This window comes from Lolium perenne, chromosome 2 (genome assembly GCF_019359855.2).
Source record: "Lolium perenne isolate Kyuss_39 chromosome 2, Kyuss_2.0, whole genome shotgun sequence".
Classification (NCBI taxonomy): domain Eukaryota; kingdom Viridiplantae; phylum Streptophyta; class Magnoliopsida; order Poales; family Poaceae; genus Lolium; species Lolium perenne.
In genome coordinates this window covers 167,750,367-167,764,660 of record NC_067245.2, presented here as the reverse complement: position 1 = coordinate 167,764,660, position 14,294 = coordinate 167,750,367, and the positions used below count along the sequence as shown (strand labels likewise).

General features: G+C 41.3%; 1 long non-coding RNA gene across 1 annotated transcript; it reads right to left on the bottom strand.

Moving 5' to 3' along the window:
* Window positions 1–10,679: 10,679 nt before the first annotated feature.
* LOC127333803 (uncharacterized) lies at window positions 10,680–13,446 on the bottom strand. The gene is made up of 3 exons (XR_007871533.1): window positions 12,873–13,446; window positions 12,484–12,773; window positions 10,680–11,224 (listed from the first exon to the last, which is right to left on the bottom strand). It is a non-coding gene; the product is annotated as an uncharacterized lncRNA (long non-coding RNA).
* Window positions 13,447–14,294: the final 848 nt, after the last annotated feature.

Sequence of the window (14,294 nt, the reverse complement as noted above, 5' to 3'; positions counted from 1 at the left end):
GAAAATGATGATGTTAATAATTGCCATAGTATTAGTACTATCCATGTTTCTTCCCATGATGATATAGAAAGCTCTAAGCTTGGGGATGAGGTGTTTGAAAACCCTTTTGCTACTGATGATTATATGTTTGATACATCTCCTTCTAGTAACAATGATGGTATGTTTACAGATGAACACACTTTGGAAGATAACTATTCTATTTCTTATGATGACACTATGCCTCCAATCTTTGACGATTATTATAAAGAATACTATGACATAAGTTATAATTACAGTCATCCTCATGAAACTTGTCATAGTTATGGAGGGATTACCCAAAACCATCTCTCTAATATACAGCTTGTCTATCATATTCAAGTTCTTTATGGTGATTATGATATTTTCAGTCCATCTACTATTGAGGATAAAATTCATTATGATTATTCTATGCCTCCAATTTATGATGATTATAATGATGGATGTGATAGTTTTACTCCCACTATTACTAATAAAATTGATTATGCTTGTGTGGAGAGTAATGATACTTTTATGCATGTGGATCATGATAAGAATGCTTTACGCGATAGCTATATTGTTGAGTTTATCAATGATACTACTGCAAATTATTATGAGAGAGGGAGACATGGTTTTATATATCTCAATAATATTAAGTCACCTCTCTTTTTGTTGAAAATTTTGAAGTTGCACTTGCTTTGTCTTTCTATGATAGTAGCTTCATGCTTCAATAATTTGTTTTCTTACAAGATTCGTTTGCATAGAAAGTGGGTTAGACTTAAATGTGTTTGGTATTTGCTTTTTGATGCTCTCTTATATTCAACTCTCATCTTTATAAGAGCATCATGAAAATTACTATGCCTAGCTAAAAGGCGTTAAAGAAAAGCGCTTATGGGAGACAACCCATTATTTTATTTCTGTAATTTTTGTTTTATAATTGAGTCAAGGTGCTTGTTACTACTGTATCAATACCTTTGTATCTTTATTTTCTTGCATTGTTGTGCCAAGTAAAGTCTTTGATAGAAAAGTTGATACTAGATTTGGATTTCTGCGCAGAAACAGATTTTTAGCTATCACGAATTTGAGCTTTTCTCTCTGTAGAAAAATCTAAAAATTCGGAAACAATTCATGAGTAATCCTCAGATATGTACGCAACTTTCATTCAACTGGAGCTTTTCCATCTGAGCATGTTAAGTGCCTCGAAAAAATTTACCTTTACGGACTGTTCTGTTTTTGACAGATTCTGCCTTTTATTTTGCATTGCCTCTTTTACTGTGTTTGAGTGGATTTCTTTGCTCCATTAAATTTCAATAGCCTTGGGTAATGTCCAGAAGTGTTGGGAATGATTGTGTCCTTGCTGAACATGTGAATATTTGATTATGCACTAACCCTCTAATGAGATTGCTTTGAGTTTGGTGTGAAGGAAGTTTTCAAGGATCAAGAGAGGAGGATGCTATAATATGATCAAGAAGAGTGAAAAGTCTATGCTTGGGGATGCCCCCGTGATTCATCCCTGCATATTTCAAGAAGACTCAAGCGTCTAAGCTTGGGGATGCCCAAGGCATGCCCTTCTTCATCGACAACTTATCAGGTCACCTCTAGTGAAACTATATTTTAATTCCGTCGCATCTTATGTGCTTTACTTGGAGCGTCTGTGTGCTTTTATTTTCGTTTTGTTATTTTCATTCTCTGAATAAATCGGATCCTAACATGCTTATGTGGGAGAGAGACATGCTCCGCTTTTTCATTTGAACACTTGTGTTCTTCGTTTTACTTTAATATTCATGGCGAATGCTGAAAGCCTCAACATTGATTGTTATTTGGTTGGAAACAGAAAATGCTTCATGTGGTAGTTGGTATATTGTCTTGAATAATTTGATGCTTGGAAATTGTTTTGAGCTCTCAAGTAGATCATGTTTAAGCTCTTGCATCATGTAGTTTAAATCTATTAGTGGAGAACTACCGTAGAGCTTGTTGAAATTTGGTTTGCATGATTGGTCTCTCTAAGGTCTAGATATTTTCTGGTAAAAGTGTTTGAGCAACAAGGAAGACAGTGTGGAGTCTTATAATGCTTGAAATATATTCTTATGTAAGTTTTACTGTACCGGTTTATACTTGTGTTTGCTTCAAACAACCTTGCTAGCCAAAGCCTTGTACTGAGAGGGAATGCTTCTCGTGCATCCAAAACCTTGAGCCAAAACCTATGCCATTTGTGTCCACCATAACTACCTACCATGTGGTATTTTTCTGCCATTCTAAGTAAATACTTCATGTGCTACCTTTAAACAATTCAAAACTTTATTACTCCTTATTTGTGTCAATGTTTTATAGCTCATGAGGAACTATGTGGTGTTTTATCTTTCAATCTTGTTGGGCAGACTTTCACCAATGGACTAGTGGCATATACATCCTCTTATCCAATAATTTTTCAAAAAGAGCTGGCAACGGGGTGCCCAGCCCCAATTAATTAACTTTCATTAATAATTCTCTTCACATGTTTTGCCCTGATTTATCAGTAAGCAACTTAATTTTGCAATAGACACTCCTCCATGGTATGTGAAATGTTGGAAGGCACCCGAGGATTCGGTTATCCATGGATTGTGAAAGCAAAAGGTTGGGAGGAGTGTCATATATAAATAAAACTAAAATACATGTGTAAACAAAAGAGAAGACGGATGATCTACCTTGCTGGTAGAGATAACGTCCTTCATGGGAGCCGCTCTTTGAAAGTCTGTTTGACAAGGGGGTTAGAGTGCCCACTACCATTCGTTGACAACAACAAACACCTCTCAAAACTTTATTTTTATGCGCTCTATATGATTTCAAAACTTGAAAAGCTCTAGCACATGATTTAATCCCTGCTTCCCTCTGCGAAGGGCCTTTCTTTTACTTTATGTTGAGTCAGTTTACCTACTTCTTTCTATCTTAGAAGCAAACACTTGTGTCAACTGTGTGCACTGATTCTTACATGCTTACTTATTGCACTTATTATATTACTTTGTGTTGACAATTATCTATGAGATATGCATGTTGAAAGTTGAAAGTTGAAAGCAACTGCTGAAACTTAAATCTTCTTTTGTGTTGCTTCAAAACCTCTTATTAAGAATCTATTGCTTTATGAGTTAACTCTTATGCAAGACTTTTTGATGCTTGTCTTGAAAGTACTATTCATGAAAAGTTTTGCTATATGATTCAGTTGTTTAGTCATTATCTTTTTGTTAGCAAACTATAGACCATTGCTTTGAGTCACTTCATTCATCTCATATGCTTTACAATAGTATTGATCAAGATTATGTTGGTAGCACACTTCAGAAATTATTCTTTTTATCGTTTACCTACTCGTGGGCGAGTAGGAACTAAGCTTGGGGATACTTGATACGTCTCTAACGTATCTATAATTTCTTATGTTCCATGCTAGTTTTATGATAATACCTACATGTTTTATTCATACTTTATAATGTTTTTATGTATTTTCTGGGACTAACCTATTAACAAGATGCCACAGTGCCAGTTCCTGTTTTCTGCTGTTTTTGATTTCAGAAAAGCTAGTTTACAAATATTCTCGGAATTGGACGAAACAAAAGGCCAAGTCCCTATTTTTCCAGCACCGTCACGGAGTCCGAAGGAGAGACGAAGAGGAGCCACGAGGTGGCCACCTCATAGGGGGGCGCGGCCCCACCTTCTACCGCGCCGCCAGGTGGGGTGGGCCCCTCGGGACTCCACCGACGTCGCCCCTTCGCCTATATATTGCCCCAGATGCGAAAACCCTAAAGAATCCAGTCATATTCCACGAAGAGTTCCGCAGCGCCGCCGCCATCGACAACAAGTTTCGGGGGACATAATCTCTGTTCCGGCACGCCGCCGGGACGGGGAATTGCCCCCGGGGTCATCTCCATCGACACCACCGCCATCTTCATCGCCGCTGGTGACTCCCATGATGAGGAGGGAGTAGTTCTCCCCCGAGGCTGAGGACTCTACCGGTAGCTATGTGGTTCATCTCTCTCTCCCATGGTGTGATCTTTATGTGATCATGAGCTTTGTAATCTAGTTGAATATGTAGATGTTACTCTTGTCTATTATGCACTCTAGAGGTTACTTTAATATGAACTCCGGAGTCACTCTCCACGGTGTGATGGTGACAGTATGCGCATCGTGTGTGATTCCTTTATGACGTTGTGGAGCTTGTTTACTCCGGCTTGAGGTGTGTTTTTGCAGCCCTACACAATGAATGGTGTTTGTTATCCAACAAGAGAGTGTTTGAGAGTAGCATTTATTTATTCAATTATGTGATCATTGTTGAGAGTGTCCACTAGTGAAAGTATGATCCCTAGGCCTTGTTTCTAAGCATTGAAACACTGTTTCCAACAAGTTCTGCTACATGTTGGCTTGCTGCTATTTTTATTTCAGATTGCAATTATTACTTATAATCATCCATATTACTTGTATTTCACTATCTCTTTGCCGAACTAGTGCACCTATACATCTGACAAGTGTATTAGGTGTGTTGGGGACACAAGAGACTTCTTGTATCTTAATTGCAGGGTTGCTTGAGAGGGATATCTTTGACCTCTACCTCCCTGAGTTCGATAAACCTTGGGTGATTCACTTAAGGAAACTTGCTGCTGTTCTATAAACCTCTGCTCTTGGAGGCCCAACACTGTCTACAAGAATAGAAGCACACGTAGACATCACTGGGTGTTGGCATAACACCGCAGTAGGTTGGGAAATTATTTTAAATCCCCATCCATGTGGATGAGAGTACTCTACCGTCTATGAGGGATTGTCCATAGTACATCGGGGCTAAAACGGTATGATCGGGAGATGTCTGCCGGGGATGTACGGATGGACAAAAAGGTGGGTATGCAGGGTCGCGGAGAAGGTAGTGATTGGCTTGGATCTTACACCTGGCCCCACACCAAGGAAGTGTGGACGAGAAACGCGTCTCGGTTGGTATCAAGGATAAGTTATCTTATGAGAAAAGTAACGCACCTCTGCAGAGTGTAGAATATTGTGGCTGTCACTTCCTGTTCCGGGAAGGGAACTACGAATGCGGCAGGAAAGGAACTCCATGAAGTTCTGGTCAACCTATGAAGACTGGCGGACATAGTTTTCAGAATAAAATAAACCTTTTGAAGAAATGTTTTCGAAACATGCATTGACCTGAGATTACCTGATCAATGGTCGTAGCTAGTGCATCAAACACCTTTTCTCTTTCGACACCCTTGCTAGACTCTGACCATGAAGTGGAGGCCAACGATGGAGCACCAGAGGGAGACTACGAGCTGGTCTACGAGGAACCTGATCTGTCCGGAGGAGTGGAAGGCATGGACTACGAAATAGTCTACGGAGCTGACAACAATGAGGTAGAGGAGTAGTGTCTTACCCTAGACATCTTAGAGCCGAGCATCGTAGTAGCTTACCTAAATAAGTTGCTGAGCTCAGTTTGATCTTTATGTTGAGTTGTATTAGTACTTCAGTAGTATCTAGGGTGTTCTCATCGGACCTGTGAGAATACCAACCTGTTAAGATCATGATTGTAATATAATCTCGAGTGTTATGACCTGCAATGTTTCTATTGCACCACTCCGAGGGATGTGATATTTGTGAAGAAGTCCCTTCATGAAGATCACATCGACGACTTATATACTACAACATGCAGTGGTATGCTGGTCACCGCATTATAGATGTCAGCTATGTTGAAAATATCAACTTATGGACGTGTATATTTATGAATGTGCATGAAATGTGTACCTAGCCTAGCGAATACATGATTTATAATTTTATTCCACAAGACCTATCAACAGTTCGGGGAAATATTAATGTCAGTGCTAAAAAAATGGTGGCGGACAATGTGGTGATGGCTCGTCACGGTCTAATGCTATAGCAGAGACGATCACGAAAAACTTTCTCGTCACGGGTTATTATATAACAGAGACGATCAGGAAAAACATCATTTGTCAGTAGTAATCAGCCAATGACAAGGTGAGATAAAATCAGATCGTTAGCGGTGAACCACTAATGACAAACAACTCTTCACTGGGTGTCAGCGGCAAGATACCAACGACAGCTCGTATGGAACGAAGTCTATCACACGAACAATACAATTGACGGCCACCTGTCTAATAGAAACGTCACCGAGACGTTACTGCTAACGCCCTTATTTTGTCTATTGTCGCCAGATCTGGAGCACTGCTGACGTAAAGAACATGTTTTTGATCTCGCCAGATGAGCAAGTACCAGAGACGGTAAAAAAATTGAGTTTATCGTCAGTGTTGCGTCATACTCCCGACGTTAGAAATGTCTATCGCTGGTACACATAACACATTACCAGTGGTTGTATACTCGTGACATCGGCCTCTACCGTCAGCAGTGCGGAAAACACGCCCATCACTGATAAGCCACTTTAGCGTAGTGTATCCTAGCCGAGAGCATGGGATCGAAGAGGGGATTTCTTTGTCCCATCTCTTGTATGCCCCGCCTTGGCTTGCCATCATGGCTACACCATTTAATCAATTTGGAACATATGTCCGTCTTTATGGGGGGCAGAGGATTTGGTTTTCTCAGTGGCTTAGTTAAGTCATTTCCCTAGTTACTTGTATCCCACTCTTATTTTTACATCCACTCATATCAACAAGTTACAACTTCTTTTTGGAAGCTCATTCTCAAAAAACACTGAGGTTAAGTGTGCTTGGCTTGAAGCGATTTGAGGATGGGAGACCGACCAATAAGTGATCCTAGGTGTGCATGAGTGTGGATAAAGTGCGTAGAAAAGACATGTGTTGATCTATTGGGCTAGTCTAGAGATCCTAGGGAGCTATCAGGGGTAACATGCCCCGGCTGGGGGCGGTCAGGGTGTTACACAACTAGAACGTTTTGAGGACTCCCTAATAGGACATAAACCATCATGAAAAGAAAATGTAGTTGTTCAAAAAAAATGGATCCGATTAAGAACATTTGTGGTACATGGATGTAGCCCTATCTTACTATATACTATATTGCTCCTCACATCCTAGCGGTCCTTTTCTAGTATGATGTCTGATACAAACTCAAAGTAAGGGTGACACTTTGCTTAGCGTGTGCGCATATCGTCGCTACACACTTCCATATACCATACCTCACCTGACCTTGTCTCCATATGCACATGCTTTATCTTCCGCACAACACATGCAAAACCACATCCCAAACCCTAGACTGGAGCCCTCCTCCACTTTGGTGCGACACCCTAGAAAGCGACACCACCATTGAGTTTTTTATGCTGCTCGTGGATGGATCCATCGCCTTAGTTGATGCGACAAAACACTCTACCGCCAATGCATCATATGAGCACATAGATATGTGAATATGTCCTGTAACACCAAACCCCTCTATCAACACCATTCTCCCGTAAACACCACTGATAACTTCATTGCGAGCTCGATTTGGCATCGCCGAGCTTGGGATTTACGTATGACAAGTTGAATAGGTCCGCGGTCATCCGATGCAGCTTGATGGTGCTCTGAAGAACAAGAATCTGCAAGGCTGGTGCCTCCATTGTGGGTGGCGATTGGTCACTGAAATAATATTATGTTGCACACATTATTTTGACACGGTGCAAGTTTGTACGGTGTTTTTGTGTACCCATGAGAAACATATTGGAAAGATTTTAAACGTTTGCTAGGAAAGGTTGAACTTATGTTGTATATGTGTTTGTATTTTTCTGTATGTCGCATGCGTTTAGCTTTATGCGATGTTTATGGCGGCCGTTTTATGTCAACAACATTTTTTTTATCTTGCAAAGACAAGTTTAAATGTTGCAATACTTTTGGTAGATTATGATGGGATCACCAAAGAAAACGTTATAACGATGCTGCAAATATAGGGAAAGCAGTTGCATGTGGGCCAGGTTTTCTATTGCAAGGACCATACATACTACTAGATGGACATGTGCGCTTCGCCGCGCCGCCTATAGTGCGCTAGGTCTTAGACGTCTTGATATCACGTTCATGTGGGTCATAATATGTTTTTCTTTGTAGAGCTGATTGTAAATTCAACCAGTTTGTAATCCTTAGAAAATGGATCCCCAACCCACACCCACACACACAATAAGTAGCAACCTATAAATTGTGAGCCACAGGTAGAGGATGGGGACAAAACAACCCTGAATCTTCGAAGTTTTTTTGCTCAGAGAAGTAATGTATATATCCACCAACGCGTAGACCAAGATGGAGAGAAATGCTTTTATCCCGTGCATGGGAGGTCACATGCATGTTTGTGCCATTGGTTTCCCGCTTTAAGATTCGTGCTATAGTGTTTCACCAAATTTCATCGAGATTTATTACGTTTTAATTCTATCACACACAATAAAATGCAATGATACTTAATGAAATCATGCACAGGAGGTCCCGTGCACGGGACAATCGCCGGGTTCTCAAGATGAGGCCCAGGGAAAGCTTATGGTAGAGGAAGGATGTTGAGAAGCTCCCTGGATATTCCAACGACGAATAGACTTCAGGCAAATTGTCAAAGTGACACCATGTCGTCTCATTTTGTTCTGGCAAAGCATGACCCACAGGAAGAATGGTAGATGTTTTTTTTATTGTAGTAACGTCTTTAGATTTTTTTTACTTTTTTTTTATCTTCAAAGACACATGTACTTTTTAGAGAAATTCAATTCGGCTCCCTGGTGCGTATGCTTCCTCTACAAAAAAAAAGCATATTTCGAAATGTCAAAATTTTTGGATACAAAACTCTACATGTACATCTCCATAATAATATATGTGCATTCGTTAAGTTTCACGAAAAAACAATATTTTTTGTGTTCTATGTAAAAAAGGAGAAACTTTATCTTGTGAAAAACATTAATTTTAGCACTGAATTTTGTCTTTTTTACACACGTCACATGATAAGTCTATTTTTTATGAAACGATTTTGTGAGCGCGTAGCACGTGAAGATGTACGTACGAATTTTTTGTTCCAATTCTTTTTGAAATTTAAAATATACGTAAGATGCATTTCAAAATATAGGGAGCATATGCACCCATATTCCAAAACACCACTCCCTCGTACTTTTTAATGTTAAAAAGGTTTAAAAATTACTTCTGACCTCGGGTGCATTTGGTCCCTTTATAAAAAACATATTACAAAATTTTAGAAAATGAAGGAATATTTTTCCAAGTATATCATCACATTATATGTGCATGTAATGTTTCGTTGAAAATCAATATTTGTTTGCATCTGTTGTACAAAAAGTTAGTTTTTGCCGAAAGAACATTGTGAGCACGTACCATGTGAAGATATATATGCCATATTTTATTTTGGATTTTTAATTATTCAAATATGGTTTAATTGTATTTTAAATATCAGAAGCATATGCACGGGAGCCAGGACACCACATCCTAAAAATAGCAGCTTGTCTTAAAAAGTGAGCCTAATTTACTTGGTTAGGAAAGTCAATGTACAACCTAGCTAGGTTTAAGCCCCAAAGGAATACAAGTTTGGGTTCTTCTTATTTTTTTTAAAAAAGTTGCAAGAACTTCCCCTACCGCATTCTAAACTATTGCCCGCATTCTAAATTATTGCTGTAGATGGTTATATTGTGCAGAGCCTTAAAAAAATATAAGAATATAAGAAATCCCTTATCAAACTACAGATTCCCAAAAATCCCCATAGAATGTCAAGCGAGTAGGCAAGTCCACATCATCTATTTCTTTGTCTCCACCAAAATAGCTACTCCCCCAGTCCAAAATACTTGTCCTAAAATGTAGATTCGTTCATTTTTAGACAAGTATTTTGGATCGGAGTAGTAACTTATTTGCAGTCCATATGCTCCACATTATCATCATTGCTTTATTTTTAGATGTTATATTTGAAAAAATATTGAAACTATTATGTGGTGCAGGTGAAAATCTCGAAACGAACAGTTTGTTTGGCACGGAACCAGGAGCAGCCGGTCTCCTTCTCCATCAACGCTTTTCAAATATAACATCTATCTTCATTCAATTCTCCACAACGCTATGCCATCCGTCCTCCAAGCGGAAGCAGCTGGCCTCCTTCTCCATCTTTAGGAGGTGACATTTCTAACGGACAGCTCCATACTTGCCAGAGCTGCAGCCTCTTCAGATGCATCAAAAACCCAGGTTCAGTGAGAGATAAGGAAAACTATTGCTGATTACTGCGCAGATCAGGTGATCAGAAATGCTTTGTCTCAGCCTTTCTACATTTACTTAAGTTTAACTCATAGAAACATGCTCCGTCCCATCAGTTTAGCCTTGCAATCTCTTCATTTTCAGAGCTTTGTAATTCATGATGTACGTTGTCTATGAGTTGAATGAATTTTGGCATCTCTAGCGCCCTTCCCTTGTTAAAAAATGGAAAGTGAAGAATATCATGAGACGAAAATTGGTATATATATATTGACTTTGAGTTATCAGTAGAGTTGATGAATATTTACTAATACAGAGTTAAGAACCAATGTGAAGAATGATATAAATCAAGATGATATCAACTCTAAAGTTCCTAGTAAACTCGAACTGCACAACACCCAGATTTGGTAGCAGAACTAAAGAGTTAATCGTTTATCACTACGAAATTATAGTCTAACAGAACTAACTCCCCACCTGGTTAACTATTTGTCTGCCTAAGTTTGACATTAGTTCATATCCAAAAAACCTCTATACTTTAAACATCAAGGTAAAAACACCCCAGCATTTATAGCAGCAACCTTCCATTGGTATGTTGTTGTTACTTCTGAACACCCAGAGAAGAAGTTCAGTGTACAAATATTGTAGTAGACCCAAAGATGAGCTCAACAGTTAAAGAATCATATTTCACACCAGTAAATAGAATTGGTTTCATAGAATGCAAATCCTGCTCTTATGAAGTAGATGTGGATAATGAAGTAGGACATATGCCAGAAACACTACAACTAACTGGTTGACTTAGTACACAAAAACAAACTGTGGACGATAGAGGGCGTCAAGTGTGTCTTATGCATGTGTTGCACTACCTACACGTGCAACAAACATCAAGTTGTTTTCACCACTGCTACACTCCAAAGATCACACAGACACAAAATATGTAAGAAGCATTCAAATACGTTAACCAACTCCCCAAAAATTAAAACAATGGTTGACTCTCCAAAGATCTTGTTTAGATCTGGAATGCCGCATGTTGCTCTTAGTCGGGTGAACAGAGGATTTCTCGCGTCGCCAACCCTACCCAAAGCTTCTGTGGGCATGAAGTTGGCGGTCACCTGTATATGGCCAACAATGGCTACTGATTAGAGGAGAGTATCACAAATATCTCAAAAGTGTTGACAGTTTAGTCTGTACCCTAGTTGACCTGATTTGATTTGGGTCCTTTCCATCACTTTGCCTATTGTACTCTTGCGGTACATTTTCATTTTCATCGATACAAATTCAATATTTTGAAACACGATATTAATATACTTACTACAATTGAGAAAGATTGTGGATATCTGCAATGCAGTTGGTAATGAAACAACAACTGCACAGTAACATGGTGACACATAGTTTCACCATTAAGCTATTAACTACTCTAGCATAAGAAATCATGTGTGAATAACTTTGGCAGCTAATTTAATAGAAAGGGCACCACACAGTAGTATTTCTATGTGTGGACGATCTCTGATGTGTTGGAGGTGAGGAGCTTAATTAGATTCAAGAAAAAATTGGAATGAGACCTTAACTCATAATAAGTATGGGTATATTACTATTTGATTTTCTATACCATTTACTAAGCAGCAAAAACATACTCACGCTGGTTTTTTCCAACAACGATTCACTGGATAACCGGTTGGTGTAATTTGTTTGTCTGCGGTACCAGCTGCTCTTGTCCAATAATACATCGTGTCATAGGAAAAGCAAGCCAGTCAATTGATGTTAATGTTTTTTTCTAGAAAATTGACAATCTGAAGTGTGGGCATCTGGCTGGGTACATGAACTAAACCTAAAGAATGTAGGGGCAGTTCTCTGATTGTCCTCCTGCATGGCTGAAACTAAATCCACCGATGAAACCAGTCCAATCAATGGAGGAGAACTGGAAGCCAGTACATTGGCATTGAACTATGCCGAACTATCACCAAGCTGAGCACTATCTTCACGACCTACTCCACAAGGTCCAACGTTAACATCTATTGCCAATTTGCCATTGAACTTCTATCGATCATTAGGTCACTGAAAACCAGTATATATTAGCACTGAATTTCTATTGATCATTAGGTCACTGAAACATGTTAGAAAATTTGCAGCAGTGATTCACGCATGGCTTTCGTGCTAATCTGAAAGGGCACTAAGTGCAGACCCAAAAACAGAGCATCGTCCTCCAGATTGGCATCTACAGTAGTATTTACTTGTTGTGAATCTATTCAGATAAATTGTATGAGAAACAAAGAATCCACTTCGTTTCAAACCAAGATGCATGTACGGTAAGAAAAAATCGAACTCAACCCATCTCAATGAACCTGGATGAATTCAACCCAGCTCAAGGTACCTCGGAATTTGATGTCCGCCTTAAGTGCTGCAGCCTCCCGTCGACAAAGCTAACCAGCAGCAGCAGGCCCTAGCAGCTCGATACTCTCCCGGCCGCCTGTGTAGCCGCCATGTGCTGCCCGATTCTAGCCACCATCTCCAAGAAGCTCCAACACACGCCTCGATCTCGGTGTCGAGCTCCACCGCTCTCCTCCAGTAGAGCGGGAAAAATCAGAAGCCTCCAATTTGAGTAGTACACTACTACTACTATTTGACAGTTGACACCAGCAGCAGCAGTCGTGTACTGCAATTCTGCAAAGCAAATAAACAAAACAAAGGGATTCAGCACACCATAATGCAAACAGAAGAGCAGGGAAGAACTGAAAGGAACAGCTTCAACAGGGCCTTCACCTCGCGCACGCCGTCGTGGTCCGGGCGTCTGGCCGTCATGCCAGGCGCAAGCACACATCGAATGTTTGTCTCAATGGTCCCGTGTTTGGAGCCTCTGCTCCGGAGGCGCGGCGGCTGTTTCTGGTCGCCTCGCTTGTGCACGCAGGAAGGTCACCGTGGGAAGAGCCTAGGCCTTGGGACCACCATGGTCTCGAATGGGAGCGTCGCACAACTGAGTTGCAGCAGCTCCTCTTGTTGTACTCTGTCGTTGCTCTCCCACGTAAGCTGCAAGCATTTGCTGCTCCTGGCCTCACGATCCCCGGATCTGGCGCCGGCAAAGCCCGCCTTGAATGTGCTAGTCCTGCCCTCACGCGCCCAGATTTGGCGCCAGCGGAGCCTTCCTGGAATCTGCCACGCTAGACAGAGAGATCCTCGTGGAACGCTGACTCACGCATGCGGCCGGCGGGGCCTCCTCCCAGTGCCGCCGTCCGCCCTCGAGGTCACGCGCACAGCCGCTCGGAGCACGAGAGCTTGCATCCCGGCCGCGGGGGAGACTGCAGCCAGGGATGAGTGCAGGCGTGGCGGCGTTCGAAGCTCAGAGCATCTCCAGTCGCGTCCCTCAAAAAGCGTCCGGCATAAATGATTTGGGGCACGTCTGGGACCGCGCCGGACAAAAAGAGACAAAAATCTGCACAAAAAAGAGGCCCTTCCCAGCCGCGTCCCTCAAACAGCGTCCGGATGCATGCATTTTAATAGAGGGGACCACCCCATGTGGGAAAAGTAGGTGAGAGAAAATGTGGGGAAAGAGACTAGCATGTGGGGACTAGGGGCTGCATGCATGCATGTGGACGCTGTTTTTGTGTCCGGCGTCCCCGGTAGAGACTCTAAATGGGGCGCTAATTAGCTTTGGGGGACGCGACTGGATAGTTTTTTGCTCCATTTCTTGTCCGCGGTCCCCCAAACCTCATTTGGGGGACGCGACTGGAGATGCTCTCAGAGAGGGATACCTCCGGTTAGAAGCGCAGGTGGAGGACGATGGAGGGAGGAGCGGCGTGAGAGGCGGCAGTGCCACGACCGCTCAGAAGAAGAGAAACATATAGAATTCCAAAAGGAAACTGCTGGGCGTCCCCCGGGGATCTGATTCCCCAGCCCCCGGGTCCCCAGCCGTCGGATCAACCATTTTAACGGTTAGATTTGCGTGTAGCAAAAAAACATCTCCGGTAGCAAAAAACCACCCCCGGCAGCAAATGACTGAAGCAAAAAACGGTTCGTTCAGAAAAGAAAATAAAAAAGTTGGGCTCGCCGGAGACCTCGCCGGAAACCACGTAGCAAACATATTACGCAGATGTAGCAAAACCGCAAATAAATTGTAGCAATTTTTTTTATTCACATGTTGCAAATCCTCTAAAACATCAACGGAGACCTCCCGTGCGTACTGCAACA